At 40.7% G+C, this 22,517-nt stretch overlaps 1 long non-coding RNA gene and 1 pseudogene across 1 annotated transcript; one reads left to right on the top strand and one right to left on the bottom strand.

Moving 5' to 3' along the window:
- Positions 1 to 1,549: 1,549 nt before the first annotated feature.
- LOC125265274 lies at positions 1,550 to 4,963 on the top strand. Its single transcript, XR_007184239.1, has 3 exons — positions 1,550 to 2,276; positions 4,529 to 4,618; positions 4,712 to 4,963. It is a non-coding gene; the product is annotated as an uncharacterized LOC125265274 (long non-coding RNA).
- LOC125265273 lies at positions 2,507 to 20,831 on the bottom strand (annotated as a pseudogene).
- Positions 20,832 to 22,517: the final 1,686 nt, after the last annotated feature.

Raw genomic sequence — 22,517 nt, 5'->3', positions numbered from 1 at the left:
ATAACCGAGGAGCAACCCCAGAAATTAATGACTACTCTAGAAACAGGCTATTTTTAGACATATAGGCCTATAGAACCCTAAAACACCAAAACAGCACTTAACTGAAGCTAATTAGAGTTTGTTTTGGACAAAGACTGTTATCGTAAAGAAAGAGCAGAGAGGGAAATAAAGAAAAAATAACTATTTTTAAAAAGTTTCAAAACACATTTTAGTAATCCACCAATAGGAATTCAAGGAAAGATACAAAGCAACCAATAACGTTGTTGAATAGGCTAAGGTGTGGGCTGCCACAAACCTGCCGCACATCAGCTTGTTTTTCCAATTATAAACCTAATGTTAACCACAATTTAACATATTCTACGGTGTACCATAGTCAAGCCACATAGGATCCTCAATTGTGTGTGTGCCATCATGCATAACGTGTTGTGCGGTCTTCTGGGCCTTAAAGGTGCAATGTGTATGTTTAGTGACATCTAGCGAGGAGGTTGGGAACTGCAACTAATGGCTCACACCCCTCGCAAAACAGATGACTATTACTACTACTATTTCGTGCTGCCTATTCAATGTAGTGACGATGCAAGCTGCCTCTAAAAACATGAACGATTTAGAAGAACAACATAGTTACGAAACATGCTCTGTTGAGTGTTTGTCAATTTAGGGCTGCTGTAGAAAGATATCGGTGCATAATAGTGAATTGACATGGAGGGGGGACCTGTAGTACGGTGTACATTTTAAGACTTCCTCACAACTCAGTCATACAACGAAAAGGAGTCATGCCTCAGACTAAAAGGTTTCAGTCATGACTCAGAAGTGTTGTGTGCGTTGTGTGTAAACATTATTATAGTTTCGTTCACATGCATCTACTCATCTCACTTGCACGAAAACATTCAGTATTCCTCAAAATGAACAAAAACAGTTTTTTACGCAAATCTGTAATAATTTAAGGCACAATATGGATTAAAATACCCAAAAACCACTAGAACAATGTTATATATTTTGTTGACTTTGTACTTATATTATACCAAATGCTTCCAAGAATGTTTGAATCCAGAGAAATAAGCAATTTTAACCATCTATGCTAATATTAGTCTCTCTGTTTATCCCGACACGACCACAACGCAGCCATGAAGTATCAGCAGAGATTGAGTCAACTAGATCATCCACTGTGAGGGCCACATCAACACGACAGCCAGTGGCACAACTCCTCAACAAACCGTCCATACTGGCGTGATGAATATGATCCTCAACTGGATGGAACTGGATTAAATATTTTGACTCCCAATTTGACTTCTGACCTGACACTGACACTTGTGTAGAGGCCTGAACAAATGTTTAGATTTCTAAATTTGTAACTGTGTTTGGGTTTGAAATGATACACACATATGCTGACAAAATATAAATTGATTTTGGTTTTATTTGTAATTTTTTTTTTTTTTTACAAGACATGTTTCTAAAAAGGGTTTTCAAATATGTGTGTTTAAAATAATATAAGAATTGTGTTTTATTGTGTTTTCTGAGAACGTAATTTTGCCCTATGAGAGCTGTGGACTTTGACCCCTCAAGTTCAAGGGGCGGAGTCAGAAAAACAACGGGGAATGAGTTTTCGCGTGCAGAGAGATCAGTTCAGAGAAAAAAAGAGTTGATTTGAACACAGATAAAGTTGATCAGCGTGGAGAAAAGCTGATATTATTCAACGCTCACGGACATTCTGAGTGGCAGCTCGGTTGAGAAAGTTGGCCTTGCATCAGTTTGCAGATTGCAGCACGGGGGAAAATACTTCAGGAGAATTAGGCAAGAGGCCGCGCACTTCAGTCGTGAGTTGAATCGATGGATGAGAACTAGCACGTGAGATAATCTTATTTGAAATCGTTAAATATATTTGTTTTATTAGATTCATATTTACAAATCACCCGGAAGAATATTCCCGTGTTTATTTTCAAGTTCAGTGTTGCAGTTATAATAAGGTGCTTAATTCGGTTGTAATCCGGAAGAATATACACGTGTTTATTTTAATAATTCAGTGTAAAAGTACCACAGTGGTGTGCAGAGTTCATGTCAATTGCGTGCATAGTGTGTTTAAGAGAGTTCATCGAGTCAAGATCGGGAGTTCTGGGAAATTTCGTGGATGCACCACCAGTTCGAGGAGGGAGGAGTTCATCGGGATCCATTCAGCGTCATCGTGGGATGCGTCATGGATGCTGTTATCATCTCGTTGGGGAGTGAGGATTAGAGTTTGGTATTCTTTCTGCACTTGAAACCTCAATTTCTTTGGATTTGTGAGTACATTTGTTTGCATCAAAAGAGCTCCAACTAGCGCGCCATCTGTGTACTGAAAATCCCAGCTGGGTAAAATTATTATACTGACATTTGATTTTTGTTTTTACTACTTTTTGGTTATTGTTATCATTGTGACTTTGTGAATTGAATTGTTTGATCATTTAAAGCAACACAAAAAGGGGAAAAAATCACAAAGACAAAATAGTAATAGAAGAATAAATACATTTATTGATTTTCCATAATTTTGAGTGGTTTCCTGTGGGAAAAAAATAGTTTGTTAATTTGTTTTTTTCCTGTGAGGGATATTTAATTTCAAATTAATTTCAAATGTTTTAATTTTTTTTAAAAATAGAGAACATAAATCTGACACTATCAAGTGAAAATCTGAGATCTGGGTTGTGTGATTAACAGAAATTAAGAAAATTTAGAAATGTGCCTCTCACCAGAATAATTTAGAAGTTCCCCTGGACATAATTCCTACATTTGAGCCATATTTATTGGTGAGAGGGCTACACTTGATATTCAACAATGTTTTTGATCTGCCTACATTGACACCATTCTATGCAAATTGAACTGAGCAGTGACATCACTGACAGTGACATCACTGTTTTCTCCAGAGCTGCTGTATAGATAAATGAACTACAATGGAATGAATCAATAAAGTTGGACAATGACACAGTTTTCTTCTAGAGCTGCTGTACAGCCAAAATTATATACCAGTTATCACTGTAAAGCTGCTTTGACACAATCTGCACTGTAAAAAGTGCTATATAAATAAAGGTGACTTGACACACACACACACACAGAGAGAGAGAGAGAGAGCGCAGTGTTTGCTGGTTTCTAGGCTAAGCTGTTGTTTTTTTAATAAACAAATAACACAAATTAATTGCATCATACTGTATTTTGCACTGTAACACAAAGGCACAAACAACAAAGATGGGACTGTTTAAGTTTTTTCACACTAGTGTGTAATATATGACAGTTTACAGTAACCATGTGAATAGTTTGAAAGAGTTATACATTTTTTATGCAATGGATTGTATTGGTTTATGTCACTAGAAGGCAGCACTGTTGTAAAAATGTATATCTCAAAACCTACAAGTTTAAAGAAACTCAAGCAGTGCCTTTCACATTATTTATTTTCCCTGATAGGTAATATCCATGATCTCACTTTGAGTTATTTTAGCTTTGGTCTTTATTTTTATTGACAAAGCTATTAATAGAAAGACAAACATATTAAGAAGGACAACTGTATCCTTTCAAATGGCTACACTGTTGTCCACATTTTTGGGGTTCAGATAGATGTAGGGAAGCTCCAACTTCTTGTTCCGCTCCTCGATGAGATCTGACAACTCCCTCAGATCCTTTTGAAACTCTTCAATGAGCTTGCAGGGGACTTCTTCATCATACAGATTTTCTGGGAAATATCCCAGAGGGTACTAGGGACAGGGTAACAAGATTGTAATCATAAATCATAAATAGCATGTTGATAATAAACATGTTTATATCCATGTTTAACACATTACATATGACAGCACACTAATACTCTTAAAGTGCCCACTGCAACACTATGCGTACAGTGTGCTAAATGTCCTTTATAATGTAACCATCAGATAATGCACACCAGAGGAATGGAAGCCGTGTAAGTAGCCATTGTCATCCAGAGTAATATGATGGCATACACAAGAATTTTTTCACAGCTAAATTGTCATGTCTTTGAACCTTGATGACGTACAAACTCACATGGTCTGCAGAATCCTTGCTCAGCAGTCTCAGGACAGCCATCCCGTTCACCGTGGTGCTCACATCAGGCAGGGTCTCCAGGATTGAGTCCTCAGTGGTCTGACCTTTCACCTTGGGAGGGGGCTTTCTGAGGGCAGTGGGGAAGTTAGGCATCCACCCGCCTAGGTCAAACTGGGGGGAAAGAATCGGTGAAAAATGTGACACAAACACCAAATATTCAGAAAGACTTATAAGAGCACATAATTAACATCCCTTAGGCCATGAAAAGTGGAAATGGAAAGGTTTTTCTTGTGGAATATTTGCTCTTGAAGCATCTTGAGGAAATGTTAATAACAGACAACAGTTAAAAGGCCACAAAGAGTCCACAAATCTGTTTCGCAAAAGGTTGTTGATATTCAAGCTCAATAGCCAATCAACTGAAACCCCTCCCCTTCATGCTCCTGAAGCTTGATTGGCTGGTGTTGTTTATGGCTGAGGCCAAACCACTATGTTTGTTTCTTATTCACAGAACCAGGACAACAGAGGGCTTTTTGAGCTCGGACACTGAACAGACAGCTAGAGGAATGTATGGAGCAATACGCCGGATTTGAGAAAAATGGTATGGGATTAAGATCACGGACTGCAGCTTTAATGGCTCTGTGTGACTGGAAGTGAATTGACTTGTACTAACTGACCTGTCCATTGTTTACAGCGGCATGTTGGGCTGATGCAGTGAAGATCACCATGGTGACAAACTTGACAAGCTCTGTCACAGTCTGAAAAGATGATGGTATTCCTGGGAAGAAGAAAGAAAGGCTGTTTCTGTGTGGAACTCAGTTTAGGATGTTTATACATGCACAAACACACACACACACACACACACGCACGTACACGCGCACACACACACACACACACAACTGAAATGGAGAGTTGAGCCATAAACTATAAACTACTTTTGTCTGTTGACCTGGTTCAATTCTTTTCCACAAAACAGTGAATTACAGTGGGGTTTACAAAACAGGTTGTGTCTTAAAGCAAAAATATCTGTGCAAATACTGAGCTGAACATAAAAACAGAAAGGAAACCTTTGTTGGATTAAATGTCCTGATATGGCAACAGTTCCTTTGGAAATGCATACTCATTCGTCTAGCCCATTTCATTTCCTTTAATCGCTGCCTATTCTAGCTTATGCTCGTGTCTATTTGCCTCTTCACGATTAATCACTTGTTGTATTCCTCACTTGTAAGTCACTTTGGATAAAAGCATCTGCCAAATTAATAAATGTAATGGTAAATGATAACAGACCTGAGCCATCTCTTCCCAGAAAGCCATTGGTGAATATCTCACTGATCCACCGATGCAGCTCTGTGTCCTTCTGCACGTGTGCATCACTTTGATAGTAGTGTGACAAGAAAGCCGCAACAAACCTGTAAGCAACCTCACAGTCAGATGTTTTCAGGCTTTACATATTTACAGCTTTACTTTTTTTGGTAGATTTGCTTTGCAATTATTTCTTAAGCTGGAATTTATTCAAAGTGATTTGCAACACAATACAGCATGTTCTTACTGACTATAAAACCGATGAACCTGTATAATTGACACTGTATTTGTTGAAATATGAATCAGTGCACCAGGATGTATTGGTTCAGCCCTAAAAATCTGGATGTATTATGTAACACACATACACACATAGTTAGAGAGTATAAAGCATAATGCCTATTTTAAAAAAAACACTAGAATAAACTCCACTGGTAGTCATACTTGTTGATGATATTCCACAGTTTCATCCCATCATCTCTGTAGTAGTAGTGGGGAACACTCTCCAGGCCTCTCTCAGAGATGTTCTCAGGAAGACAGAGGGTGCTGTAGGTCAGCGAGGCAGTAGCACGCTTCAGCAACTTTACCAATGACTCTCCACCTACTCCTGAATACTGCGAGCGGAAACAAGAGAGAAAAGACACAAAAAAAGACAAAGAGAGAAGACACATGACATAAAGTTAGGTTAAAGGCTATAAACCAAGTACTGGCACCACAAATCCCTTAATAATTTCCCCCAAAGTTAAAAAAACAATAATTAATTTAGGAAAAGAGTAGATTGCTCAAGAAGTCAGTCATCACAGAAAACATTAAATATTTATTATGCATTTTTTACCAATCTTACAAGATATGTCTGCAGGTAGCTAGGATCATGAGGAGAAATTTGCTGAATTCAACAAAAAAGTATATTGGATTATAATTGAAGATTGAACTTTTAGTGCCTATTTAACAATGTAATATGCATACCATGGTAATGGCCCCATCCTTGGATATCAGGTCATTCCGGGCCATGATGTTGATCTGGAGCGTGTATCGGATATGGGGAAAGAGGAGCTACAAATGGAAAAGTAAGTAAGAGATTTGCATTCATCAGCTTACATTCTTTCAAGATAAAAAATATATGAATGAATAAGGAATTTTAATTTCTTGTGTGTGAGTGTGTGCGCTATTGCACGTGTGAGTGTGTTTGTGTGTGGTGCACCCGCAAGCCTTCTTTTGTAGGTGACTTAAACAAAAATTTACAGGAAGATGAATGGGTTTGAGTGAGACATCAGTGAGCCTTCATGTACTAATCAGGGCTCTACGGTAACATTTTCTTTAGGACCATTTTTTGATTAATAACAGACATTAACTTTCCCATTACAGGGCAATATTTGCCCCTTTAAATTAATTTCCTGGGGCATTTGTACCATTATAAGAGCAATTTTTCTAATCTTATTAAATGTATGCATTATATTTAATCAATTTCTTAAAGTTTTAAAATGTTAAACAATAAATTCAATTACAACAATAAGACCCAATCAGACTGTTTAACAATCAAAAGAAATCATCAAATAATCCATCTTTGCACTGGAGAAGTGGTATTATTTAGACATTTACATAGACTGCTTAATGCAGCTCATTGGTAAATAATGTTGCATGAATGTTTTTAAATATATATATTTTTTTTTTTGAATTTAGAAATATGTAAAAAAAAAAAAAAAAAAAATCTTTAAACGTTCAATATTTTTAGTAAAAATATCTATGTAAAGTGTAAATATGAAATTAAATGTAAATATGAAAATAAAACAGCCAGTAGGTGGCGGTAAATCTTAATGTGCGAGTCATTCATTCAGTCGTTCAAAACGCAGAATCATTCAGGAATCACCGTCGCTTGGAGATGCGCAACAGTTCTGGTGTGGCTTTGTTTGAAACTATTTTTATGAAATCGAGCAAAAACAGAGAGTATTGTGGCTAAAATTGTCACTTAATATCAGCTTGTTTACTGGACTTCAATCAGATCAGTAAGTATCAGATTTGCAATCATGCCATCTCTCGGAGAAACAGGAGTATATTCGTGTGATACATAACTTACAGATATTAGGCTTGCTGAGATCGACAGCGTTACGGTGTTCAGCAGCAACACCGGTTATATCACTTGCCCACCATGACCGCGACACCGTCCCCACTGTCTTTTGTATAGTAATAATAATAATCATGTAGTAAAACAGATGCTACAGTTAAAACGGAGTGCATCTGCTCAATTCAGAGCAGCAGGAGTCAGATTTCACACGCCCATTTCGCCTCACTTTTATGAATGACAAGACGATGGATGAAAATTTGGTTGACAAGCAAAATGTAAAAGCGCATATTTAAGCAAGTTTGTCATTGTACTGTTTTGTTGTTGTGTTTTTCATTAAGAATAATAATGAACCCACCCACCATTCAAGCAATTGCTGCCTCCGAATTGCCTCTCAAAAGTGAAATTAGTATGTGCACAGACATTCATAACGTTTTTTTTTTTTAAATCAGTTTTTGGAGGCATTTTAATTTGACTGTGATTAAGATAATTACATGTAGTTTTTACAATTAATTTGGCTGCAAAGAAACAGCAGCATGAGATGGTCTGTAAGTCACACCGGTTGCGCCTTGTAAACAATCTTTGGGGTGTAGGGTTAGTCCGGACCACACGTCTTTTGCACTTGCTCTGCTGATTGAAACAAAGTCTTTGAATTAAGGCATGAAAAGCAGCCGATTGCAGTACGAAGCATAACTGTTGTTCAGTTTAGATGCATATTGGGAGTTATACTTTTTATTCCGATTGTAGATCTATTCACGAGTATTGATCGGGTCACTCGCACCAGTGTGCCTAAATACAGTTGCACGCAGTTGTTTTTCGGAGCAAATGCGAGTGAAATGGGCGCACTGTAGAGCCCTGCTAATGTTCTGTGTAGTCAGTGTCCCCAGGCTATAGATGAGTCAGTCATGCTCTCCAAAAGGCAAATCATGAAGGGGAGGCTTTTTCACAAAGCAACATCTCTGAGACCACAGACTACAACTGCAAAAACTCCCCTACCGTCAAATAGTAGAAAACATACATTATTTAACTCGCTATCATTCTCTCTCTCTGTGGATGTGGCATGTCTGGGACATGCCCCTGTTTTTCTCAGAGCCCTCACCGTTAACACGTCAAACCAACTCATGTGTGACAGATTCAATACCTTGTAGAGAGGGTGTGGAGAGGGAAGATTGCGCAACGTCGCCACAGTGAACACTTCTGCCAGCAGGTGAGTTCTCAGCAGGTGAAAGTTGACCTCGTGAACGCCAAACTCTGCATTTCGGACGAAGATCTTGGCCAGTTTCCAGTCAGCCTTTGAATCCGTTGGGATGAAGATGGGATTCTCTTTGCTGGGCTCTTGCTTTAACTGTGCAGATTTAATTTGAACATGCGTGAAAATTGTACAAATGGTTCCTGAGGGAATCTAGGTTATAATTTTTCCCTTTTTTAAGAAAATGATAAAGGATTTCCATGGCATCTGTCATAATTACTCTATGAAGAAATTGACATCCTAAAAAAAGAGGTTTATTTAATGTTTAATTATTCAGACAATTCTGCCTACTCATCATTTGTACATTACATTTCACCTTTCCTTTGTTTCTTTTTAATAATTTGATTGTTTACCTCATCTTTAAAGATTTATTCATCTGTATTTAATGTATGACATTTGGCGCCCAGGTATTCCCAGGTCCTCTTTCGATCAAAGCACATCAGTGTCACCCTGTATGGGATTCCGCGTCTTGAGCATTTCCCAGCTGAAGCAAATTCTAATCCCACTATGGCCGTGTCAGTTTTAAAGCTGGTACATGCAAATGTTTCTGTCTCTTTCACTTCTTCAATTTGTCCTAGACAGCTGAGCTGTTGGAAGCCTTTTCATTGCACTTAAGCATTCCCGGGTTAGAATGCTTGAAGACTTTTAAGTGCTATCATCTCCAGCAGACTTCTGTCCCTAGTCGAGCCATCTTCAAGCATGGATTTGAAGAACTTCAAGAGGTGTCCGCCGCCATGCGGATGGTGCATTCACCGCGCCGACCCTCATCTCCTGTGTGTGTTCTGTCTGGGGAAGGAGCAGAGCATGTGAGCGAAGCGGAGTGGTGTGACGATATTCTTTTCTATGCCAGCGCACTCCGCTCATGGCCCAAGCGAGCGCTCCACTCGTGTACTCCTCACGCTTACCGGTAAAACGATGTTCGCTCAAATCCCGCTCCAACATTAAATTTCGATGTACTGTACTATACGTGTTGTAGCCTTTGTTGATGTTTTAAGGCATGTGGGCATTTACCATTTTGTATAGATGGCCTCAGCACATTACAGTAGCCTATGAATAACGCTTTCTGCCTGTGGGTGTGATCACATTAACATTATTAGCTGCAGCCAGGAAAAACTGTGTATCTCTTTAGTTTCAAACAGATTACATTGCAGGGGAATATTTGTTTTAAATGTGAATTGTTTTATTTAAAAGTAAACATTTTAAGTTTTATTTAGACATATGTTTCTTGTTTATGTGATAAGTATTCATGAGTTTCAGTTCATTTTAAGAAGTGTTTCATAAAAATTATCACAGAGAAAGAGACAGCTGAAAACGCACCCTGTTTATTTTCTTAACTTTACAAAAGCGGCCATTTTAGCATGTCATGTAGGTTGGGGTGGAGTTACTCCAGGTTCGCATTCACTGGCTATGTGATTTCTCAAAGGTGATCATCGATTACAGTCTCCTCCCTCCGTCACGGTCCCTCTGTGGGACCTTGCTCTGGTGCTCAGAGCAATGACCGCAGTGCCTTTTGAGCCATTAGATGAGGTCAGCCTTAAAATGATCTCAATAAAAACCACCCTCTCCCTGGCTATAACCTTGGTCAAGTGTGTCAGAGATCTGACCACTCCATCTGTGAATCTGAACTGTTTAAAGTTTGCAGAAGGGGATTCTAAAGGTAATCTTTCATCCCAATCTGTTTTATTAACATAAAGTCTTCATACCTGACTTTAGATCTAGAATTATTGAACTGCCTGCACTAACGTTTATCCCTCAGAGGGAGTAGTGGCTCCATGCTTTGTGCCCAGTGAACATTCCTGTGGCTTGTTCTGTATTGTCTGTATCTTGGCCTTAGGCTTAGTGGGCTTTGACTTTACAGGTAGATGTTGGCCTGCTATGGCACTGCTGCCTGACACACCTCCAGGCTGCCCAGGACCTTGCTGTGTCTCCACCTGTAACACTATTGGGAGAGCAGCTTCCTTCCTGGCACTTCCAGGTGCAGATTAAGGGGGCAGGGGAGTGTGACGTATGTGGTTCTGATTAGGAAGCTTAGCCTTGTTGTGGCATCTTCCACAGATCCACCTTACTGATGGTACGGCCGATGACACCTTCCCAAGTTGTCCATCCCCCTTGGTGTCCCTGAGACACAGCCTTGATGCTGTAGTGCTCGTTCTCCATCCTCACCACCTCTGACACCAACAGCTCCTTCCTCTTTTTCTGGCTTGGCTTTGACCATAACAGCGGTTCTTGAAGAAGCTGGCATATATCGGGATTGTGCTAGTACTGTCATTCTCACTGAGGTGCTGTGCTAGAAATCTCCCATACAGGTTGACGATCCCTCTCCGATCTCTGAGGGAGAACACGAGATGTTCCCTTTGTCTGCATCAGTGCTCACAATTGTTGAAGTGCAGGAAAGAGGCAGAACCAGTGGTGTGTACCGACTTTAAAGCCGGCTGAAGTGGCAGAGAGAATCAGCACGCTGCTGCTACACAGCAGGGTTAGAATTGGCTTCAGCTGGGACATGCTCAAGGAGCAATATCTCATACAGGGTGACATCTCATGTTCTCCCTCTGAGAACCAAGGTTATATACTTAACCCATGTATTTCTGCACTTCAAATGCAAGATACTTTACCTGAATGGCGATAGGCAGCATCATGCCATGAGGGTTACAGTACAGCAGAACCAGGGGAGCTGTGAGATACTGCTGCCTGCCACTGACTACATTTCCCACCAGCCCGTCCAACATCTTATAGTCAGACAGGAAGATGTTTCCTTTCTAGGTGTGGTGGTAGATCACACCAAATAATGAAAAAACACAGAAAATTAGACAAACCCAATGCAAACCATACCCAGTAATTCCAAATCATGCCAGTAGCAAGTAGTGTACCTTCATCTCCTGCTCCAAGCTACTCCCTCTTAGGAGTCTTTGACCATGTCATCTGTGACGGGGAAATTCACGGGCAGCTTTGAGCAGCGCTGGATCATCATTGGATTGAGGCCATTCAGAAACTGGTAGCCAAAGAACTCGTCCTCATCCCAGTGCTCCTGAGTGTATTCTGCAAAGGATACTATGTCAGAACATATGCTACAGTACAGACAGTACGTTATTTGCAATACAGTCATTTTGAATAGTTCATTTGTTTAAGATGAGTACCAATGGTTTTCCCTCTGTTTTCACAAATAATTACTCCCAGTTGGCTGATGCTTTCCCACGATTTTCTGCTGTCAGCTAATCCAGTTAGCTTCAGAGCAGCTAACCTACACACATAATACACAGGTACAAACATTATTACTGGGACTGACCTTGATATACCACCTATGATCCATCCTAGTTAGTTGTGGGCATCTTTGTAGTCATTATTAGATATTATTACTGTGTTCAATAAGACAAGGCTATTTTGCTAATGCCATCCACTTACATTCAAAATACACTGAATATACATGGATCATTTTTTAAATCACCACAGTTAATTTTAAAATAAAGCATACATAAAATTAAATGTAGCTATAAATATTCAGCATTTCCACCATTGCTATCTAAAACTAAAAACACACCATATTTAGGCTAACCTACAAAAAAAAAAAAAAAAAAAAAAAGAGACAGCCCATTGTCCAAACAATAATGGTGAAATGGTTAAGCTTGCCTATCATGGGCCCACTTACTCTCTGCTTTTAGCTGAGTATACATGGTGAATCCTTGAAAATTTATCACAGTTCATTTTAAATAAAGGGTTAGGTTAGGGTTAGCATACTCCAAAGTAATAGACTGACATTGCCTCTATGTCACCTATATAATCTATCTTTCCTGTGGTGCTTGGGTCCGTGGAACCCAGATGCAACAGAAATTTGTAAATCGTAGGTGGGAAAAGGCAAACATGAAAAAAAAAATCCAATGAAAAACAGATGCCACGCAGTGTGTGAAACTAGACCAACACTCAGACACAGTTGTAAGAGTGATATATTTTGAGCACGAGAAACTGTGATCTGGAAGAGGTAGCCTATATGGCAAAGATTAACCATGAATAGGCCTACTGTGTCACAGACACGCCAGACTCTACCCTCACACAGACACAGCGCATGTCATCACCGGAGTACTAACCACGCACACCTGTCATCAATCAGAACCCTCATCAATAGCACCATAAAAGACACAAGCTCACACTCAGTCACTGTCCGGTCTCATTAATGCATACACTTACCTGTCTGCTTACCTTAAGGACCTTAATCTGAGTTACTCTGCCACTATGAGTACCTGGTCATGCCGTATGGACTTGTCAACACCCTCTCCGTATTCCAGGATTTCATCCACGAGGTGCTCCGGGAGTTCCTGCACAAGTCAGCCCTAGTGTACACCACCGGAGTGGGAGCGGTCCTCTCCCAGCAGCAGAGGAACCAGAGTAGATTGCACCCATGCGCCGCCTTTTCCCGCAAACTCAACCCGGCGGAAGTGAACTATGACATCGGGAAGAGGGAGCTTCTTGCCATCAAGCTTGCCCTAGAGGAGTGGAGGCATTGGTTTGAAGGAGCTAAACATCCATTTGTGGTCTTCACAGACCATAAGAACCTGGAATACCTTTGAGATGCAAAGAGATTAAACCCTCCTCAAGCTAGGTGGGCCTTGTTCTTTACCCAGTTCAATTTCTCCATCACTTACCGTCCAGGATCCAAGAACGTAAAGGCTGACGCTCTCTCTCATATCCATGGCCCAGATGATACCCCTGAAATCCCAGAGCCCATCCTACCAGAGAAAATCTTTGTTAATCCAATAGTCTGGTCTGAAGAAACCCTTCCTGAGTCCAATGCCTCCACCAACGCTCCACCGGGTTGCCCCCCAAGTTTGCTCTACGTCACCCAGACACGGCGCACTCCCCTCATCCACACCTCTCACTCGTCACTGGGCACTGGCCACCCTGGGGTCAATGAGCCTCTCGTTGCTTAAACAATGCTTCTGGTGGCCGAATATGTCAACTGACGTCAGAAGGTACGTGCAGGGATGCAAGGATTGTGCCATCTCCAAGAGTCCATGCCATCTTCCTTCCAGCAAACTCCAACCTCTGCCCGTTCCTAATCGTCCCTGGTCACACCTAGGGGTTGATTTCATCACCGACCTCCCAGTATCTGATAACTGCACATGCATTCTGGTGGTTGTGGAGACTGCTGAACTAATGTTTAACTGTATTTTCAGATACTATGGAATTCCTGAGGACATTGTATCAGACCGAGGACCACAGTTTATCTCCAGAGTCTGGAAAGCGTTTTTCAACCTCCTAGGTGTGACCGTTAGCCTCTCTTCAGGTTACCATCCCCAGACGAACGGGCAGACGGAGCGGAAGATACAGGAGATCGGTCGCTTCCTGCATACCTTCTGTCACGGCCACCAGGACTCTTGGAACCAGTTCCTGGGTTGGGCCGAGTATGCCCAGAACTCGCTTCGTCAGCCTACCACCGGACTCACCCCGTTCCAGTGCGTACTCAGCTATCAACCCCCACTGTTCCCCTGGACTGGGGAACCCTCGGATGTTCCTGCGGTCGACTACTGGTTCCAAGAGAGTGAGAGGGTCTGGGACTCGGCACGCCACCAGCTCCAACGGGCCCTACGCAGGCACAGGATGACAGCTAACCTTTGACGCTCTGACGCACCCAACTACCAGCCAGGACAGAAGGTCTGGCTGTCTACAAGAGACATCAGGATGCGCCTGCCCTGTAGGAAGCTGAGTCCCAGGTTCATTGGCCCCTTCACCATCGTCCGGCAGATTAACCCTGTCACTTACACACATAAAATTCACCCCACTTTCCACGTGACACTTTTAAAACCTCATCATCCTTCTGTCACTCTCTCCACAGAGCCTGGTGCAACCGAAGAACCCCCCCTTCCTCTCATCGTGGATGATGGCGCTGCCTACCTGAATCAGGACATCTTGGACTCCCGGCGCCATGGTGGTCACCTGGATTACCTCGTGGATTGGGAGGGTTACGGTCCCGAGGAGCGCTCATGGGTTCCCAGGAATGATATACTCGACCCGAGCCTGCTTGACAACTTCCATGCCAGTCATCCCGACAGACCAGCACCGTGCGGCAGAGGTCGACCACCATGACGTCGAGGTCAGCGGCCCTCAGGAGCGGGCCGTGGAGGGGGAGGGAGGGGGTGGATAATCAGCACCCTCATCAACAGCACCATAAAAGACACAAGCTCACACTCAGTCACTGTCCAGTCTCGTTAATGCATACACTTACCTGTCTGCACTATGTCTGATCTGCTTCAAGTCTGCCAGCTATTCTCCATTCCTGCAATTACAAGACAAGTATCAGTTCTACGATCACATCTGTCTACTTATCCACTTGCATTCACTCACCTGCACTCTGCCTGCCATTCCTGGTTGTTCAATAAACTTATTAACTATTCCAGCTGTGTCTCAGTCCCCTTCTGTACTGTAACATACTGTCCACATTGCTTGTAACTGAAATTAGAGTTGACACCTGTTCAGTTGTTTGCCTAAATTTTTATGGTTGTGTTGTTCTAAAAGCCTAATATTGGTTCTAGCAAACGCTGAACAGTGTAAGTAATGGCTTCCTTTGATCTATACTTCCAAGTTGGAAAGTATCTTTGACACTACAACCTATTTGAGCAAGACTTGATTTTTATTGTAACAAAAAGGTGAAAACTTAAAAACAAAACTGTGATTCCAAAGTAAGCAGTATAGAGTAGTGTAGGTCAAAAACTGTCTCCCAAAAATAGGAAAATCCCAAAATGGGTGCAATTCATTCCCTTTAAAGTGGAAGTACAGAAATATAGTAACATATAGACAGTGAATAACAACATTAGTAACTGTATGGCTTCTACAGTGTGTTACTTCAGTGTGTAACAAAGAGATGAACACTACAGGAGTGTTAAAAAATAACTTGGTCACTTACTGCTTTCCAGCACTGGAGTAAAAATCAGATTCCTTTGTGAAAGAGAATCGGACTTCAGCTGGCAGAGCGAAGGCAGTGTCGTAATCGATAACTTGGGGCGTGCCCTCAGCATACACATGCCACCTGAGAGTGGAATATTAAAACGTATTTCAGACACTTCGCTGTCACACCCAACTTGTATTGGTGTGCTTCCCACAAACCTAAATAACTTTTGTTGCTCTTCTAGCTGCCTCATCCTTTGTCTTTGGGCTATTAGGTTGGTGTCCTGGAACACAAGTGAAGCTGAAATGCAAATGCCAACAGTAATTTAAAATCGTCTCAGGTTATGTATGTAACCAAAGTTCCCTGAGAAGCAGGGAACAAGACTCTGTGTTGAATACTATGGGGAACGTCACACGTGAGCTGATGTCTGAAAAGATCTCTGAAACCTATCTTATTGTTTTGAGGGACTGTTCAGCAGGCAGCCTGCAGCCTGAAGCATGGCATGGAAACACAGAGTCTCGTTCTCTGGTTCTCAGGGAACTATGGTTACATTCGTAACCTGAGGCGTTCCCTTTCGAAAGGGAACTTGTTCTGCGTTGAAAGCTATGGGGAACGATATACCCACGCCGCCATGCTTAAGGAGAGTGCGTGCCAAAAAATATGGCTGAAACAAACGTCAAGCACTTTTGAATGAAACGCCAGATAGCAACTCACCCATGGGTCACACAAGGCTGTCAGTGACAGCATTCCCATGGAAGCCTTCACCAATGATCAGCTTAGGGAGCTAAGCATTATTACACAGACAACCCTAGCAGGGAAGTACAAAGCTTGACCTAACAGGTAGACCATACTGTGGGCACATAACCATGGAGGCCAGAAGGTGCCTACATCATGATGTGGAGTAAGATTAACATGTGATAGAGTACTTTGTCACAATAGTAGGACATTCAATGGTGGCCTGAGAGGGCCACATTGAACAGCTATCTTGCTGGGAGCAAGAAACATGACTTCAGTAATACATATATAGGAGGTGGAAGAAGAAGAGGAGAGGGTAGATATAAATCGCCCTTATGTAGCTGGGGGATCGATTACAAACACAGCAGTGTTTACAGTTGATCACCCATCTCATTCTTGCTTCTTCCTCCTCCCGTCTGTCTGGGCTCAGATACAATGGCTAGGGATTTTTCCATGCCCTCCCGATCTCAAACGTGGAGATCAGGAAGGAATGGAAAGCTTATGGGAGCTGCAGCGTTCATGGACAGAACGCGTGCAGCCTCTTTCTTAACGTGCCCTCACGGCAGCCGCAGCCTGCCAGAAGCGCGTCTCAAAAACACCACCTCCACATATACAGCAGCCAGAGGAGTGCTCGCTGCCGGACGTGATGACGTCAAACACGGACGTCATCGTCATCCAACAACTCATCTTTGGAGCTGAGAGAGAATACAACTTTCTCAAACTTTCCAACGAGCTCACCTGCGAGCCCTCTGATTGAAGCTGCCGTTTTGCCTCAGCACAAATGGGGCCAGAATCACCAGGCACAGATGCGGACACCTCTTCCCTCGAGAAGAGTGCCAAACAAGAACGGAGCGTCCCAGTAGGAAGACGCTCACAGTAAATAACAGAAAAACACACAGACGGCGCCCTCAAGCACTGTCTATGCGCGCTCCTCTCCAGACAAAAAATGCCCGGAAATGTGTATATCAAGTATCAAAACCTGGGACACGGATGAACACACTTTCTTGAAACGTTTGTAAGGCATAATATAGATGCCCTTACCGGAGTCAATACAATCGCGATCAGACAGAACAGTCCCGAAAGACAAAAAAGATACTGACTGTTTCTCCATGTGCTCCTTATATACTTTCAGGTCGTGCCATATTACGTCATAGGCTGTTGCCAGCCAATAGGATTGGAGTTTGTTGATACTTGGCTTTTAGACATTAGCTCACGTGTGACGTTCCCCAAAGCATTCAATGCTTTCGAAAGGGAACTAAATTTGTTACTTGATCATAGGATGGTGACTTGTCATCTGTGTAATTTTAAACGCATTTTATGACAAATGCGTGTGTGTGTGTGTGTGTGTGTGTGAGTGTGATTTATGAGGACACAAATTTGTATAATGACCTGAGTATTATACAGGTATTATGATGTAAATATGAAATGTGAGGATATTTCATGAGTCCTCATATTTAAAATTATCTTTAAAAACACACTAAACAATGTTTTATTAGAAATGTAAAAATGCAGACAGTTTCCTGTGATGGTTAGGTTTAGGGGTAGGGGTAGTGTAGGGGGAGAGAATGTACAGTTTGTACAGTATAAAAACCATTACGTCTATGGAATGTCCTCATTTTGATAGCAAAACAAACATCTGTGTGTGTTAGATTACTTTAATCTCTGTTTATTGTCCCGAGTCGTGCCTCATTCTCAGTTTGTTCTTTTCACTCATTGAATGCATAGGCCTATGGGAAAAGAGTCATGGACATGAAGCCAATCCGTTCACAAAACCATCTCCCAATTTTACTTCTGTACATGGCTTTTATACTTGTTCAGAGGGTGGTGTAGCAACTGTCCAATGAGAATGTACATGATATAGGAATGTGGTACATATAGAAAAACAATATAAATATGGTCAACTTCTGGCTGAAGGCAACATTCTTACCGGAGCAGCCTTATGACCCTCTTTCTTAGATAAAGAAAGAGAGACCCTTTCTTGGCTGCTTTCCAAGAAACACACACACATATACATAGTGTACATTAAAAACAGATGTGTGATGAAATAATAAAACTCTTCTTCGTTCTCCATTGCAGCCTTAAAGACCAGAAGAGAGAAACATTCTCGGGACAATAAACAGAGATTAAAGTAATCTAACAGTGTGTGTGTGTGTGTGTGTGTGTGTGTCCATGCAGCACATTTGCAAGACATCACCACTGAACACTGGTAAATGAGAATTTTCCTATGACCTTAATTGAAAGTGCCTACCTTTAGCTGGTCTTAAAACGAGCTTCTCGTTACAGTCAAGCCAGCAATAGCATGGAAACAAAATCTTGTCACCTTCTGGCGTGTTGACCAAGATCTTATCGCAGAACCACTGGTTGTAAAGAAGACCCATAAACGGCTTGGAGTAGAGCTTGACAGATATGAGCTCTCCCAGGGATACCTTACAGTGTATTTTAAATGTTCGCTCCTGCAGAGACATATTTACGAGGGCTTATTAGGGCCATTGTAGGTCAAAATAATAATAATAATAATAATAATAATAATAATATGGGGTTGGGGGAGGGGGTGTACAATTCAGAGAAGGAACTCAGAATTTCCATGAAAAAAAAACACAGATATTCTGAGATTACAAAATACAATACAATACAATGTTTATTTATATAGCACATTTAAAACAACTGAAGTCGACCAAAGTGATGCACAGAGTATGCAAAACAGAACAGTCAACAGTCAACACAATCTATAAAACACACACTGTAGAATGGATGAGGTTCACTAAAATAAAGGATCATTGCACAGCAAGTCAGGAAATATTAAATGCCAGGGAGAAGTAATAAGGTTGAATAGTAGACTTAAAAATAGAGTTGGCAGCTTGAATATGAAATGGGAGACTATTCCACAACAAGCATGTAGCAAAAAAGCATGTAGAAAAAGCATGTAGCAAATGGATGTAGCAAATCAGATAGGTACTGTGGAGCCTGATTATGAAGATATTTATAGACAAACAATAAAATTTTAAAATCAATTCTATATTTGACTGGCAGCCAATGCAATGAAATCAAAACTGGTGTAATAGACTCACAAAAACACAAATTTGCCAGAAAAAAAATGGAATATTCTGATAATTAAGTCACAAATTTGTGAGGAAAAAATAATGTCAAGGAACCACATCACTTTATATTGGAAGGATGTAGCCTACCTCATCACGCTACAGACACAACCATAAACAGATCCCTCACGCACATGTTAGTGAGGAGGTGCAACTAGTATGGAACACTGAAACGTTCCTGGCCAGTAAAATAATCACATCGCTTTACTATGCAGTCAACCTGAACCTGATCCACAGCCCGTGTCAAGAAGGCATCATCCAGAGAGCATCCAGGATCAACATTCACTCGGAACCAATTTCTCCAGGTGGCTGAGGCAAGCTGTAAATGGAAGAAACAGCCTATAGCCTACCCAATTAATCTATTGATACCGTCTTGATTTGGATATTCATGAGAAGCTGCGAAGTGGGTTCAGTGTATGAATGCAGAGTGAAGCGATGTGGTTATTGTACTGCCCAGGCATGTTCCATACTAGTTGCACTTCCTCACAAATTTGTGACTTTATAATCACAGAATATTCAAGTTTTTTTACCCCTCCACCTCCTGCTCCATATTATTATTATCATTATTATTATTATTATTATTTTAATACGCCATCGTACATTTGGGAAGATAATTTTAAGGTAAATATAAAATGCATTTTTTTAATCATTACTCCATACAGCTTTTATACTCAATCTTTCAAATATCTTCCATTAAATGTAACATTCTGATTGATAGTTTTTGAACCAAAACTCTTTTACTGTTGGTTTAATTGGATGCACTTACCGATCCAGGCAAAAATGCCTGATGGCGATTTAGATTCTGTTCATCACTCTCAGCCTCACTACCACACAGTTGAATGTAGATAAGGCTAGTAGTGCCCGCTAAGAGCTTCTTTCCTGTGTATGCCGTTACTTTGTAGATCACCATGGCTGTTCTGCAAAGTAATGGACAATGATTTTTAAGAAAAATTATGAACATGATAAGACCACCAAAGAATGTATAAATGAAAGAGAGAGAGAGAGAGAGAGAGAGAGAGATTCTCACCTGTAATTGTCAGAGAAGTCACAACGCTACTGCCGTAAGAAATGTAAAATCTGCTGTTGATTGTAAAGAGAGAGCATTTTATGTCATGGAAATTAACACAAAAATTAAATACACTTTAACTGAACACTCTGTAGCAAAGATCGTGGAGAAAAGAAGTTTTATTACCAGGTTTTTGCCAAAACAAGGATCTTGCTCCTTTCAAAATTACCTGAACAAGAAGAGACCAAGAGCAGAAGACTCCAAGCATTTTATATCTTTCTTGTAATATATGCATTTTCATCACTGTCATGATACCCGATCTAAAAATGAATACCTACCTTTGTCCAAATAAGGAAACATCTTCAAACTTAAGTTTATGATTGGTTGCAATGTTTTTTGACACTGACATTTAATCTTTGTCCATGCCTTAGTCCATGTCTTGCAAAATCATGATTATTGTAAGGATGGAGTAACTTGGTTTGCTGTTGACAGAGGCATTACACAAGCCCCAATCCTGAGGGGGGAGGGACTTTCATACATACCTCATCTCACCTAGGATAACATAACTGACTGAGGACTAGGCTGGGGCTTTCTGACTTTTATTTAAAGAATGCTGAGTTTTTCCTCTCCATCTTGACCTGGAGATAGCAAGATGGAACACATGATTCACAGTGCTTTCATTTACCAATATTAAATGTGAGCCAGAGGGCTAAACAACTAGACTGATGGATGGCTACGGACGATAGCTGGTACTAGACAACTTTCTTGCAGAACATTGTATTAACATTTCTATGAATTCTGTGTCTATGTCACTATTTTTACTGATAACTGCACAGGCTGTTTTAGGCAGTTGAAAAACGAGGAAGTCTTATCTGACCAAAGCTCAAATTTTGAGCTCTTTTTAACAGAAATAAGAGAGAGAGAAGAAAGCTTAGTTAATTAAACATAAGTTTGTTACAAAGTAGAGGTACATATTCATAACAAAGCATCCGGTACACATGGTACAGATTTTCTATTGTAAGATTCATTAAACAATTAGTAAAGCTCTTCAGTTATCAAAAGAAGTCTTCATTCAGTCTTCAGTCTACATTCCCTAACGCAAATAAAATATATTTCCCTATATATGAATGATCAATATATTAAATGATTTAATGGTATATTTGACAATATACAGAATATATTATGTTAATATATTACAATATATTGAATAATATACAGTGCCCTCCACAATTATTGGCACCCTTAGTAATTATGAGCAAAGGCGGCTGTGAAAATAAATCTGCATTGTTTATCCTTTTTATCTTTAATTCAAAAAAATCACAAAATTCTAACCTTTCATTGAAGGAAAACAGTTGAAAGTGGGGGGAAACTCACATTATGAAATAAATGTTTTTCTCCAATACATGTTGGCCAAAATTATTGGCACCCCTAGAAATTCTTATGAGTAAAATAACTCTGAAGTATATTCCCATTCATATTTACATTTTTTAGCACACCAAGGTGATCATGAACATGAAATTGTCCAGCCATGACTTCCTGCTCCACAGGAGAATAAACATGAGGAAACACAGAGGCCAAATTTCCTTAATCATTCATCACAATGAGTAAAACCAAAGAATATAGTTCTGATGTGCAGCAAAAGATTGTTGAGCTTCACAAAATAGAAAGTGGCTGTAAGAAAATAGATAAAGCATTGAAAATCCCCATTTCCACCATCAGGGCAATAATTAAGAAGTTCCAATCAACTAAAGATGTTACAAATCTGCCTGTCTAAATTGTCCTAATGTGAAGTGATGAGTAGAGTTTGAGTGGCCAAAGACTCTCCAAGGATCACAGCTGGAGAATTGCAGAGATTAGTTGAGTCTTGAGTCTCAGAAAGCCTAAAAAAAATTATCAAACAGCACCTACATCCCCACAAGTTGTTCAGGAGGGTTTCAAGAAAAATCCTCTGCTCTCATCCAGAAACAATCTCCAGCATATTCAGTTGTCAGACACGACTGGAACTTCAAACTGGATCGGCTTCTATGGTCAGATGAAACTAAAAAAGAGCTTTTTGGCAGCAAACCCACCAGATGGGTTTGGTGCACACATGGATAAAAAGTACCCCATGCCCATGGTTAAATATACTGCTGGATCTTTAATGTTGTGGAGGTCCTGGACATCTTGTTCAGATACATGGTATC

Source organism: Megalobrama amblycephala, linkage group LG3 (genome assembly GCF_018812025.1).
Source record: "Megalobrama amblycephala isolate DHTTF-2021 linkage group LG3, ASM1881202v1, whole genome shotgun sequence".
NCBI classification, from domain to species: Eukaryota; Metazoa; Chordata; class Actinopteri; order Cypriniformes; family Xenocyprididae; genus Megalobrama; species Megalobrama amblycephala.
Note: the sequence above shows the minus strand (reverse complement) of the source record. Positions and strands in the feature narration are given on the sequence as shown.